Source organism: Manduca sexta, chromosome 22 (assembly GCF_014839805.1).
Source record: "Manduca sexta isolate Smith_Timp_Sample1 chromosome 22, JHU_Msex_v1.0, whole genome shotgun sequence".
In the NCBI taxonomy this organism is placed as follows: domain Eukaryota; kingdom Metazoa; phylum Arthropoda; class Insecta; order Lepidoptera; family Sphingidae; genus Manduca; species Manduca sexta.
The window spans coordinates 9146857-9159887 of record NC_051136.1 but is presented as its reverse complement, the minus strand read 5'-3'; the positions used below and the strand labels follow the sequence as shown (position 1 = coordinate 9159887).

At 38.1% G+C, this 13031-nt stretch overlaps 1 long non-coding RNA gene across 1 annotated transcript; it reads right to left on the bottom strand.

The window, feature by feature from the left end:
* Window positions 1–2866: 2866 nt before the first annotated feature.
* On the bottom strand, window positions 2867–12808 carry LOC119190193. Its single transcript, XR_005112810.1, has 3 exons — window positions 12569–12808; window positions 4137–4362; window positions 2867–2888 (listed from the first exon to the last, which is right to left on the bottom strand). It is a non-coding gene; the product is annotated as an uncharacterized LOC119190193 (long non-coding RNA).
* Window positions 12809–13031: the final 223 nt, after the last annotated feature.

Genomic DNA, 13031 nt, shown 5'->3' with positions numbered 1-13031 from the left:
TCGGGCAAGTTGGATTTTGAAGATAGATTCGTAAATTAACCGCTATAAATCACCTGGGTGGACATAAGATAAAATGTCACATATTTTAATTCGGGAACCTAATCCTAAATTCATATCAATCGTGTTTGCAATACTATGAAGATGCACAGTGTCCCCGTATGCATAAAGTCGGCATTTTCATAGTTCTTCTCAGCTTTGTTTATGTGACAGCCAACTGAAGTAAAGCTGTATTTTAATATTAGTCAACCACTGCGCCCCTATGTATACGCACCTCGAAGGCTTTAATGCCGTAAGCACTGAGAAATAGATTTATTATCGTTGCGTTGTGCTGTACTTAGCTAAGTAACGTTTGTGAATTTGGGCTTAGAGTATAGACTGGCACAAGTACCTATACGTAAACAATTCAATTTCATTGTTAATAGCATCATTTGTTATAATATGTAACACTGGAAGAACCTCCAATCACCGTTAACTAAAACCTCAAATTATATTTGGCCTTCTGGTTTGGTTGCAGCGTAAGCTATACGGAAGTACAGGAAGTCCAAGCTCTCCGCTGAAACCTTGAATCTCATGCGGTTGAGACGTGAAATGCCGCTTGACCAAGCTTCGTCAGTGGAATCCAAGACCCTCTCCAGACGGATAAGAAACCTTACGCGGAAGGACCTCCGCTGCTCAAATGCGGAAGCTATCAAAGCCGCTATTGAGCAGAAGGGGGTCTAAGGTGTTCTCAAGACCGCTGGGGAGAAGTCATCTGACGAAGCTGGAGATGACAGACGGCAGAATCACTGCGTCTCGCCCTGAGATTCTGGCTGAAGTGGAGAGATTCTATGGAGACCTGTACTCGCCGAGGGCGGGGAAGCTTGCGGCCCAAGGTGTGGACGATTCACGGGCTCCTCTCATGCGCCATTTCAGCGAGGACATCCCGGATGTCGACGTCGGCGAGGTTAGTGCGGCTCCCAGGCAGCTTTAAAACGGTAAAGCCCCTGGTGATGATGGCATTACTACGGAGCTTCTCAAGGCTGGAGGCAAACCCTTGCTTACAGCTTTGGCGAGGCTTTTTAATGCTATCATCCACCAGGGTATCGCACCGGAGGCGTGGTTCAGGAGTGCGATGGTCTTGTTCTTCAAGAAGGGTGATAGGACTCTATTGAAGAACTACAGGCCAATCTCACTTCTGAGCCACGTCTATAAACTGTTCTCAAGGGTCATCACGAATCGCCTTGCCATTAGACTTGACGAGTTCCAGCCACCGGAGTAAGCAGGGTTTCGTAAAGTTTACAGCACCGTAGACCACATCCATACTGTTCGGCAGATTATACAGAAGACCGAAGAGTACAATCAGCCGCTGTGTATGGCATTTGTGGACCACGAGAAAGCCTTCGACTCCATCGAAACCTGGGCTGTTCTGGAATCTCTGCAGCGATGTCATATCGACTGGCGATATATTGAGGTGCTGAGATGCCTCTACAACGTTGCGTCGGTGACCGTGCAAGTTCAGGACCAGAGAACAAGACCAATTCCACTCCGTCGCGGGGTGAGACAGGGAGATATAATATCTCCAAAACTGTTCATCAACGCGATGGAAGACGTCTTTAAGACTCTGGACTGGACTGCACGAGGCGTCAACGTCAATGGAGAGCGCATCTCACATCTTCGTTTTGCAGACGATATAGTAAGACGTCTTTGCAGAAACGCTGGAAGAGCTTAGCGGAATGCTGAACGACCTAGGTGGGTCCTCTCGGCGGGTCGGTCTCGGCATAAACTTGGACAAAACCAAGGTCATGTTCAATGAACATGTCGTGCCGGGACCGATATCTGTTGATGGCATCCCCCTCGAGGTTGTGCAGGATTACGTCTACCTTGGCCAGACTATCCAACTAGGCCGGCACAACTTTGAGAGGGAGGCTGATAGGAGGATTCGGTTGGGCTGGGCAGCATTCGGCAGGCTTCGTCAAGTCTTTACGTCGACGATTCCACAATGCTTGAAGACGAAAGTCTTCGAGCATTGCGTCCTACCGGTGATGACGTATGGTGCCGAGACGTGGATACTGACGGTAAGACTAGTCCATAAATTTAAGGTCGCGCAGCGGGCGATGGAGCGAGCTATGCTAGATGTCTCTCTCGCGGATAAAATCAGAAATGAGGTTATCCGTGTTAGAACCAAAGTAACGGACATAGCTCGGAAAATAAGCAAGCTGAAGTGGCAGTGGGCTGGCCATGTCTGTCGTAGGATCGATGGCCGCTGGAGCAGACGAGTCCTAGAGTGGAGACCGCGTCTCGGTAAGCGTAGCGTAGGACGACCTCCGACCCGCTGGTCCGACGATATTCGTTGGATCGCCGGTGGACGCTGGATGAGGAGAGCGGAGGACCGAACAGCGTGGCGCGCTTTAGGGGAGGCCTATATTCAGCAGTGGACAGCTGTAGGCTGATGATGATGATGATGTAAGTTATACCACACTCTATAACGACTGGGGCCATAGCCCTGACGCCTTTGTACAATCGTTAATGCTAATAAAAGACAACAAACATATTATATGGGAATGACGTATCCTATCGATATATTTATCGCTAGAAGTATGTCATTATCATACATAACGTTAAACCTCAACGATTGTAGGCAGACATCTTTGCTAGGGTCCCTGAAAAGTCAAAAGTGTGTGTCTGATATCGGTGCAGTGGCGTCTTGGGCTCGATCTTCGAGATTAAATTTGTGTAAGTTTTTATTAAAAAAAAAAAAGGTTTTTTCGAATTTGTTTTGTATTTGACAATGACATAGACTTGTCGTTTACAAATTTTAAGACGAGATTCGTGGCGAACTACGGTTGCATTAGTTGCTCTTAGGCTGCTCTGTAGACACCCACATCTTAGAGCAATCGTGGGTGCGTTACCTTGAAGGAAAAGAATGAGATTTGAAAGGGGTAAGGCTATATTATGGTGCTCATAATATTATAATCTTAGGAGAAAATATTATTTTGACTTATATTTAAAGTTGTGATAGAAATAGACATTCTGATAAATTGTACAATTGACTTGAATTTTCAGTACATATCCGAACCGAATAATTTGTCGCAGTTCAACGTTAATCGGTAATGCCAAACATACCAATACTACAATTAAAATGATTTTCAAGCAGCCTATTTTAGATAATTCACATATAAAATCACACATTTATCCTAGAAGTGGTATGCAGAGGCGCGACCAGGGCACCCACTTTTCGCCAAGTATGATCCGTCCCATAATGTGATGGGGGCGAGCCTGTTGCCATGTAGGGCACAAATTTCAGACTCCGGGCTGATTATGTGCCGAAAAACCTAAATATCACTTTACCCAACACGGGATTCGAACCCAGGACGTCAGAGCGTTGCCGTACCGCACATGCAGTACAACTACGCCACCAAGGCAGTTAGTATTTAGATAATTCTCACAATATTATTAGTTTGTCTAACTTATCACTCAATATTATAGTGGTTACTTTAAGTATTTAGTTAAGTATTATTATATTATACACAGAACCATATAGAACATCATAAAAGCAGCACTTGCAAACCCATTTGAATAAAAAATAAACATTTAAGAATTAAAATATTAACAAATCAGATAAACAACGTTTAAGTACGCGACAGAAGTAAACTAGACTCCGACAATTATATGAGTGTTTGCAAAGAATAGAATGCGTGTTGCGACACTATCCCAACCTCGGAATTGTTCAGGCACGGGTAACAAGCGCGGTTATAATGAACAGACGCATTCGTACCTGCCTTTGGAACACTTCAACACGTGGGAAATTTGCGACAATTACCTACTGCAACAATCATTCGTCCATCCTTTATATTCCTTATTCGTATAAAACGAATGAAGCTTAACAAAAAGATAATACAATTCTATAAGTAGTATTAGAAAGCTTTATCTTAGCAACTTTATGAATTGTAATGTTTTAGAATTATTTGATATTAGATGGTTCTAAAGATATTTTAAAATATTTAGAAAGACTTAGCGGCACGTTCTCTTAACGTAATGTAATTGAATGAACATATTTGCATTAATAAAACAATAAATAGTTTTATAACTAAAACATTTTGGTACTTAAAGAAATAATTTATCTCGTGAGCATTATATGGTTTAAATAATCAAATTACCTTCAATCCCTGAAGATGTGCCTCTGAGTTAAACTCGACTTTGGATACGAAGAAGCCGGAGCCATGTTCGCTACCGCCGCGCAGTGAGAACCCAAAGGCAGGTGCCGCCCTGCGCGGCCGCAGCAGCCTCACGATGCGCACGCGTCGTTCACTCGCGGATGCCCCCAGTGCGCGCCCTGAGCCCGACGTTGTCGTTGACGCCGTCGATGTCGCGTACATTGTCGCACTAAACAAAAAAGAGAGTATTTTCCATTATGATGCTAGAGTTTAGCCAGGATATTTATAAACTGAGCAAACATTTCAAAATCAATGTTCATGCGCAGAGACCCCCCGTATCAGTTTTTTGGCAGCATAAACGGGGCACCTCGGAAGTGGCCAGTGCCTAATGTTGTGTCGTATAGAACTAACGAGACTTGATAAAAATAATATTATGCTTTGAATTATTTGCCGTCACAGACATTCCGTGAAATTAGTGACGTCTTTGTTTCAGTGATGAATTTGGGCAATCCTTTTGACAATCACTATTTTGAGTTCCTCGTGATTATTTTTTTCCATAAATGATGTTAAACTCGCACTCTGTCACTTTGCACCAGTAAAATAATTATCAAATAGTATCGCAGTAACATTAATTGTACCTTTAGAAGGAGTGACGATTCAAGCTTCCTCACGCTTCATGAGTTTAGGCATGTTTTTTCTTCTACCACTATTACCGTGGTTCAGTTATACTTTTTAAATTTGTATTGTATTTTAATTAAGAGAATTACTATAAATCTTAATCGTAGCATAATTTATAATGATACATCATAATCTCTATTTGTAGTACATGCAGAAATTTATTGTTTTTTTTTATCGTAAAAGGCGAAACAAATGAAATCAACTACCATATCCTTAGACGAGCTCTACGATGACACTAAATAAAGCAGAATTCAATAATACTATTAAGAGAAGCCATATGGATTTATATATTGAATTGGCTATCATTGAATTCAAATTTGCATCAGTTCAAGAGACACTATAAGCCGTAACCATGGCCGATGTGACGGTCGCATGAGTCCATTACGCAGCTACCTCACACACGCATACCTATACTTTTCACTGGCATGCCTGTGAGTATTATATCTTACAATTTCGACTGCGATATTTCATTGTTAATTTTCTATGTATAGAATTAGTATAATCTATGTAATGTCATGATCAAATTGCAAAAGCCACCTGCAAAAAATATCTGAGTAAGTATTTGTGGAATCGTATTCGATTGTACTCAAACTTAAGATGTATTAAGTAAAAATAAACTTTAATTAAACATTCAAGTTCTCAATAGAAATATATCTATAGAATGAGTCGCTGATAGTGTTGATAAAAATCGTGCATATAATCCACCTGTTACAAGGCTATCACAAAGTTTGAAGAGCACGACACGAAAAATAAATAAATACATATTTACTGTATAATAGTTTCCATGACATTATCACAACTACGCCTTCAAAGGTCGTTCAAAAACCTTTTACAAGCTACAGAGCAATCAATTCTGGGCGTGCTGGTTAAACGTTGTGTTTAGTTGCTTATAAAAAAGGGCAAAGAAACTGGCGAAACAAATAAATTTACAATAAAAGAAGAAATACTAACAACTTAATCTGAGGGGTTATCAGGGTGTCGATGATAGAACAATTGAAATTAGACCATGAGCATAATGCTCAAAAAGTCTTTAAATAATTTTAAGAACAATATAGCATTTTTTACACAAATTATTATCAAATTCGTAGCAACTTTTTCAATTGGTATTAAATTATCCTAATCAGTACTAGAGTGAGCGCAGTAGCAGACTGTTGTAACATGTTCGGTATATCTCTTATATGTTAGATCTCTAACTTCTGTAAGTTTTTTTTTTCATGTCTTGTTCTTCGCGAGCTAACCTTGATATCCTGAGAGACCGCTTGGATACCCTGAGGAAAAAGGCGGTTCAATTTCCTCCTTATTTAAAAATTGATTTTTTTTTAATACTTCGATGATTATTGTTTTAAGTTATATATCTTACTATATACCTAATATACTATTCTTACTATTATTTTATATTTAAAATATATCTTATAAATGCGAATGTTTTTAAAATTTTTGAAGTTTGCAAGCAAAAATACCGAAACGGCTGTACGGATTTGGATAAAATTTAGCACAGCCATAGACCATGTCCTGAATTAGCATACAGGCTCCTTTATTCCCAGTAATGATTTTTTTAAATAATTACCACTGAAGTCGTAATGATTGCATGATATAGTTCTTTCAGGATCTGTAATATGGATATAATATTATGAGTTTCATAAGTGTGTTAAAATTACATTAATGTACCTACTTGGTATATGAATATAAACTACACACATGATTCACTTAAAATAAGATAATTATATTAATTATGTAAGAACATCATAAATATATATGTATTATTTTCCTAACTATTAACTACAAATTTTGTTATAATAGTCCACTAGTATATATAAAGGATGCCGGGTCATGGGAGTCACGGGATGAGGCGAGGGGCGAGCGCTAGAGTGCAGCCTCCTCGGGCGAGCAGTACAATGACCTCTCGCTGTGCTTGCGCACTGCCTGCGCAGTCTCTCGCTTGTTTGCTTCGTTGCAAATGTTCGACATACTGATGGACTGTGAAGCGCGCTCGGAAATTACCCTTAATTAACTTGCTCATCGAGCTTTCATATATTGATTCAAGTCTATGGCCAATATACGGAACATGCACTTGACAGTATTGACACAAATATTTAAACGAGACCACCCGTCCAGTACGGGTTTTTATTGAACCAAAATAACACTTTTTTTTTAAATCAACGTAAATTGTAGGTACCGTATTGTAGTAAGCGTGAGCTTGGTGGGGCTTAACAGGATTAATTCTGTTAAAGATTTTCAAATATCCTTTTTAGGTGCTGACATCTGTATAAGAATAAACACGTTTGCCAAATTTTTATTCCTACAGCTAAAGTTTAACATGTGTGTGGGTACTTACTGCAATGTCTTATCGTCAGAGTTTGACCAAACATAAGAATCTACTTATTTCGGGTTTTTAATTGAAATTTTATTCATGAAAAATTGCGGTTATTCACATCTTTCGTTTTGGAAAATCCTGAAATATCGTGGATAGATTATTAACTAAGCGAAAAGAGTGAGAAATCTACCACCTACAATTTATTGATCAGTGGAAATTACGAGTAAAAGAGAATAGATTTTTTTTATATGGCCACAGACAGTTGTATATAGCTGAGATGTGAACAGACTGTAACTGCCGTCTCATAGAAGGTTTAGTTGCGGGAAGTCTTTTGCTATTGTATTTTGGGCAATAAGTGGGATTGCCATTCTTATGTCCTTCTCTATAAAGCATCCAGGCTGGTACAATTGCGTTGTTGGCGAGGGGTAACCATCTCTCACCAGTCAACAATATTTGAAACCTACTAAACTTAATATTAGGTGTGGAGTGGGGTCACTTGCCGCGTCTGTATAAAAATCTAAACTGGGGCCTTATTCTCTATCCCGCATGTTATTTTAACAGTGTGTAACAAGCACGTAACACAACGCATCATGTTCAGGACTATAGAAATTTGGCTTACAGAATACCATTCCACGCACATTTCTCGAAGATAACATGACACGGCCGCGTTACGCAGTTACACTATCATACAGAATAAAGGCCCTGCATTTTCTTCACTACACATGTAACTCGCAACTTACTCGCAGACAGCATATTTGGTGACAATGGAGTTTATCCCGAAATGGATGTGTTGCTCGTGAAGCCTTATACGCATTCCTAATACTAATGACAGACTGCACATAAAAAGAACTCTGTCCAGGAACGTTGGGACTTCTCTGCAGGTTTTATTTTGCAATGACGTTGAGATAGACGAGAAAGTAACCTAAGGTTGTTGTCTATTTCAGTATGAACATACCTTGTTAGCATTGGTCGCGGGCGATGTAAGGTCGATGACCATGTAAGAGTGTCTGGAGTGTTTCTGATATTCGACCTATGGATAGGGTTGTCCTGTTATACAGGCTTCAAGGAATATTCATTCAAAGTTTATAGACTTGGCGGATATTAAAAAATAATGCCGTTTTTATGTGAGTTACGACGCAAAGGAGAGTACCCAAACCGGTCCGCTTATAATTATCTTTAAGAAGGATTTCCGCTCTGAAGTCTCTGAGTCGTATAAGATATTTTACTAGAATTATTGACCGAAGCTTCTTCGTATTTATCCCTATTTCACCTAGCGGTGGAAAAGGTAGTTAACAGTACTCTATTGCAAACAAATGATGCTTCTGCCTACACATCTCTGGATTATTTAAAAATCATGCACTTTTTCTATACATAGAATTTAAGTATTTTATAAAGTTTTTCAAAATTCGACTAAATTATATTAATTGCCGGAATATAATATCTATATAAATGTATATATAAATATATTATGGACCTATGGTTGGAAGGTTACTGCCTAGAACCATATTACAATGTTTAAACATAATATACGCTGTGGTAAACCGTCAATAAGCTCTCATAAAATTTAAATAATTTTTATTTAGATCATGGGATTATGAGTCTATTGGTGGTGTTCGCCATGCGTTATCAGCCGGTGGTCAGTGGTGGTGTCTGCGCAGGTGGCGAGGGCGCTCAACCGTGAATCCCCGCCGCACTCCGCCCCGGTCAACAACTGTTCCCCGTTTTTTCTTTGTTACAAGAGCAACGGCCTCGCCAGAATCACTATAATAAGAAAACTACATTCTGTTGTCATAGCCCTGAAGAATATAAAGACGGGCAATATGTGAATTATCACGGAAACGGTCGTACTTCAACGTAAACTTGATAATCTGTTAAGATTCATCTCTGTTGGTGTTGTGTAAAATAGACGTATCATAAATCTATCGCTTACAAAGAAGTTGAATAATTGCGTACCTTTTCGACACGAAATATTAAATCAATATTGCCAGGTTACGAAAACAAAAACTTTGGGGAAGCACCTTACATTTGAGGGGCTTTTAATTTCCGGCTAAGGAAGGTTAAAGAAGCCTTACACACACTTACAAAGTTGATATTTTTTAATACTTGAAGAAAACTTTGTATCCTTTTTAAGCACATTGCGCGCACGGAGGAGTGTAAGATTTGGCATAATTAAACTTCATATAGAGAATCAATGTTTGTATAATACGTTTTATTATATTCGACGGTCTATTAAATTCGAGGGTCGAATTTCGATCACTGGACAACCGCTAGTAATTATGAATGTTTCACTATATTAGTAGGTAGCAATATTCTACAAGTCAAACACAATAGTCCTGATCTTAGTGATGGTGTTTAAGTGTAGCGCAGCTAGCTTACCAACTAGGAATGCCGTAAAACAACGACCGCCGGACAAACCGGCTGCGGCGACTCTTCGCCAATTAACCGCCTTCGACCTCTGGGCCGCATGCCTTACCGATTATTCCGACCGATACCTCTCATAGATACTACTAGGACCCGAATACTAACACTCGATTTCACCTGGTAAGAAAAAATACTAAATATAAGGATATGTTTTTGTTGTTCAAAATTATCATAGATAGTTAAATTTAATTCACAGTACCAAGTAGTCTCGTTACCAACAAGTAAATGACCTAAGGTTACAAATTACAATTATAATTATTCATGTGGATGTCACTAAATGTATTTGGTTTTTAGATAAATATTTTTCTACGCTATCATAACTAGCCATGTGCTACTTCATGTATTACAACGAAGTAAGTAAATTATAAGCAACATTTAATTTGGTGAAGCTCTATACTTTCATTATAATTAGATGATATGTAATCTACATTCAGTGAAATTCTTTATCGAAAGAACGTATTCCTAATTAATTTAAATAGTGTTAACAATAAGCAATAAGTGTTAAGTACAGAGACAACATTACCGTGAACAGTGTAAACTGAGAAGAAAGCTGTCAAGAGAAGGTTGAAAGAAATTGTTGGAAAAAAGTTGGAGGCTCCATGAATGGATGGAAAGTGAGCTGACGGACTAGACAGTGCAATGCCGCGGTTTCTGTTCACACGATAAAGGCCGACTGGTTATATTTGAACTGATTCCATTCCATCATTTATTAAATAATTAAATTTGTTACTATACTATTATGGTAGGTAGGTAGGTATACTCAGATCGTAATTTGTAAAAACTATATTAAAAATAGTAAGTACCTAGTTTTAATCATTAGTTGATAAAATGTCGTATATAAACGTAACACAAAACTAAAATTCGCATTGATATTTAGTTTCAGGAAACTTAATACTCTGTTCAGCTTGAATAGTGTGGAAACCATAGAAGTGCCACAAGATTAGATTAACATAAGGCCGTGTTATATAATGGATGCGGGGTTATGTAGTACCTAGGTGAGAGACTTCAATAGGTACAGAGAGCACAAGTATTATGAATTGTATAATATTTCCAACTACGGTAGGTATCACCTGTGCTAACATTAATATGATGTACCGAGTACATTGTATTTATCTATTTACATATAATACAATCGACGAGTATAAATTTTGAATTTGTCACATTATGCAATATTGGACGCTTTTAAATGAGAAATTGTTATATTATTTCGATACTAAACAGTTTTTCTTATTGTAGAAATTGGTAGAACTAGATCCTTGATCACAGCGCCACCAATCTTGTTTGGCTGTGGTGCTCCGTTAACAAATAGAACATAATCAAATAATTGTTACTTCTTAGACCAGTAAATTACATAGAAGGTAAGTATGTATAATGAGTATTCATTAAAATTACCATTGTAAGCGTTATTTATTTTGCCTGTAACGTTCGCCGCGCCGCGCCAGGTAGGCTGTTGCCGCAGTCCGGTCGCTCGACTCTCATAATATTTGTTATCGGGATCTGAATTAATCCTAAGCTCATCAGGTTAATTTCATGCGATTCCGAAAATGTCAGGAATTATTGGCGTCATTATAATTACGCCACCGGTTATTCGCTATTTCACCAACATTTTTAACATTTCGCCACCGTGGTTTCCGTTTACATTTATACCGCTGTTTTTATATTTTGTTTATTACGCTAACAATTTCCGTCCATCGGCTATTTCACCTTGTTGCGGATCATTGAAGAGAAGTTACAAATTTAAATACTTACTTGGATTTGGAATTGTAACCTTGTTGTAATTGAACCTTTAAAGGTACCCAACCAATTAAACAAGTAACGCCTCAATTTTGATTTTTAAAATAAAAACGAGGTAATTACTTTTTTTTTTTGTTCTGGCACATTCTGTAGGTAACCATATATTTTCGTGCTGTATTCGGTTTAAAGTTCGAAATATTTTATTTTTTTATCACATATTAAAAAAAGTCAATTGTTAGTATGGTATTCAGCAGCCTTGTATCCAGTAGAAACAAATATCTACCTTACTTACATATCAATTGTGTTTAGTGTAATTTCGTGACAACCGTATATTTCCTGTACTATACATACGGTTGCCTTAGTTACCAAGGCTGCAAGGCAACATTAACATATTAGCTCAAAATAAGAATTAATTATAGAGTGGAAATTCCTATGCTATATAGCTGGCGAGTGTTTACCATAACACTTTCACATATTGTTGATTCCAAAATCTGAATACAATAATCTGAATACTAAGTTGTAATTAATGTGTCCGACACTTTATAAACGGTATTAGTGCCCCTATAAAATATTGACACCACCTATGACTGAATTACACATTGTTCCTTGTTGTTCAACTTACGTATGAAATATTAACTTCAATAATATCCAGTAATTACGGGCAACAACATTATATTTCAAATAAGAACAAAACAGTGCTTGCATATTCTTGTTTAGCTGTTAAAATAGATAAAGTGGCAATATCTGCCTAAAAGAACTAGGAATTATGGGCAGCAACGTAATATTTCAAATGAAAACAAAACAGAGCTCGCACATTGTTGTTTAGCTGCTAGAACTAACAGTACCTGTCCCAAGAAACTATCGCAGTTAAGTACCTACATACAAAAGATATTTTCCCTAAAATGATAAGGATATTTCAAGGTTGCTTTTAAGATAAATAAAGATTCGATTGACAACTTCAGCGATATGCTTTAAGATAAGATCTGCAAAATATCTGGTTTTTATTTTGTGTGACTTCTCATTAACCCAACCTAACGGTATCGACGTAAACATTTTAAGATCATTATAACAGTTGATAGGATATGAGTCATTACTCATGATCGGTAGGTATGCACAATTTTTTTTATAAAAAATACAAATAATGACTTACATTTTCTAAACAATCCATACAACACAATTTAGCAAGGTAACATTAAGTTCAATAAGAAATAAAAGCAGTACTCAAAGTTAAAAGAAGGTAAGATTTTACAATAGGACGCACTACAAAAACAAATTGACAATTACTAACCTGCTAACTTTACTGGAAAGTTAAGTCCAATTTATTTCAGGCTGTATAAAATAAAAACAACTAAACATTATCGCGATTGCTTATTTCCATTCACTTGATAGCATTAAACTGTATATCTTCCATGTCACTGTTTCACAACACGAATTAATGCACAAAATTTATACGTGGAAGTGGAAATGAGTTTTTACGGTGTTTTATTTCAGATAACTAACTAAATAACTGAACCGCGTTCGGTTTGCAACGTCGACGAGAGTAGACGCGCTGGCGGTGGCCGGACCGTTCTGAGCCGTTGTGCGGTGTGCCGAGACGCGGGTATCCACTGACTAGTTACTGCTGAGCACCGCGCACGCATTTACCCACGCTGGACGTGCGCTCCGGCGCGCTCGCAACTAAAAACCGATATGAAAGGCAGCTGCCAGTAACAATAAAAGCAAGCACTGTAAGAAAGTTGACGTCATCACGA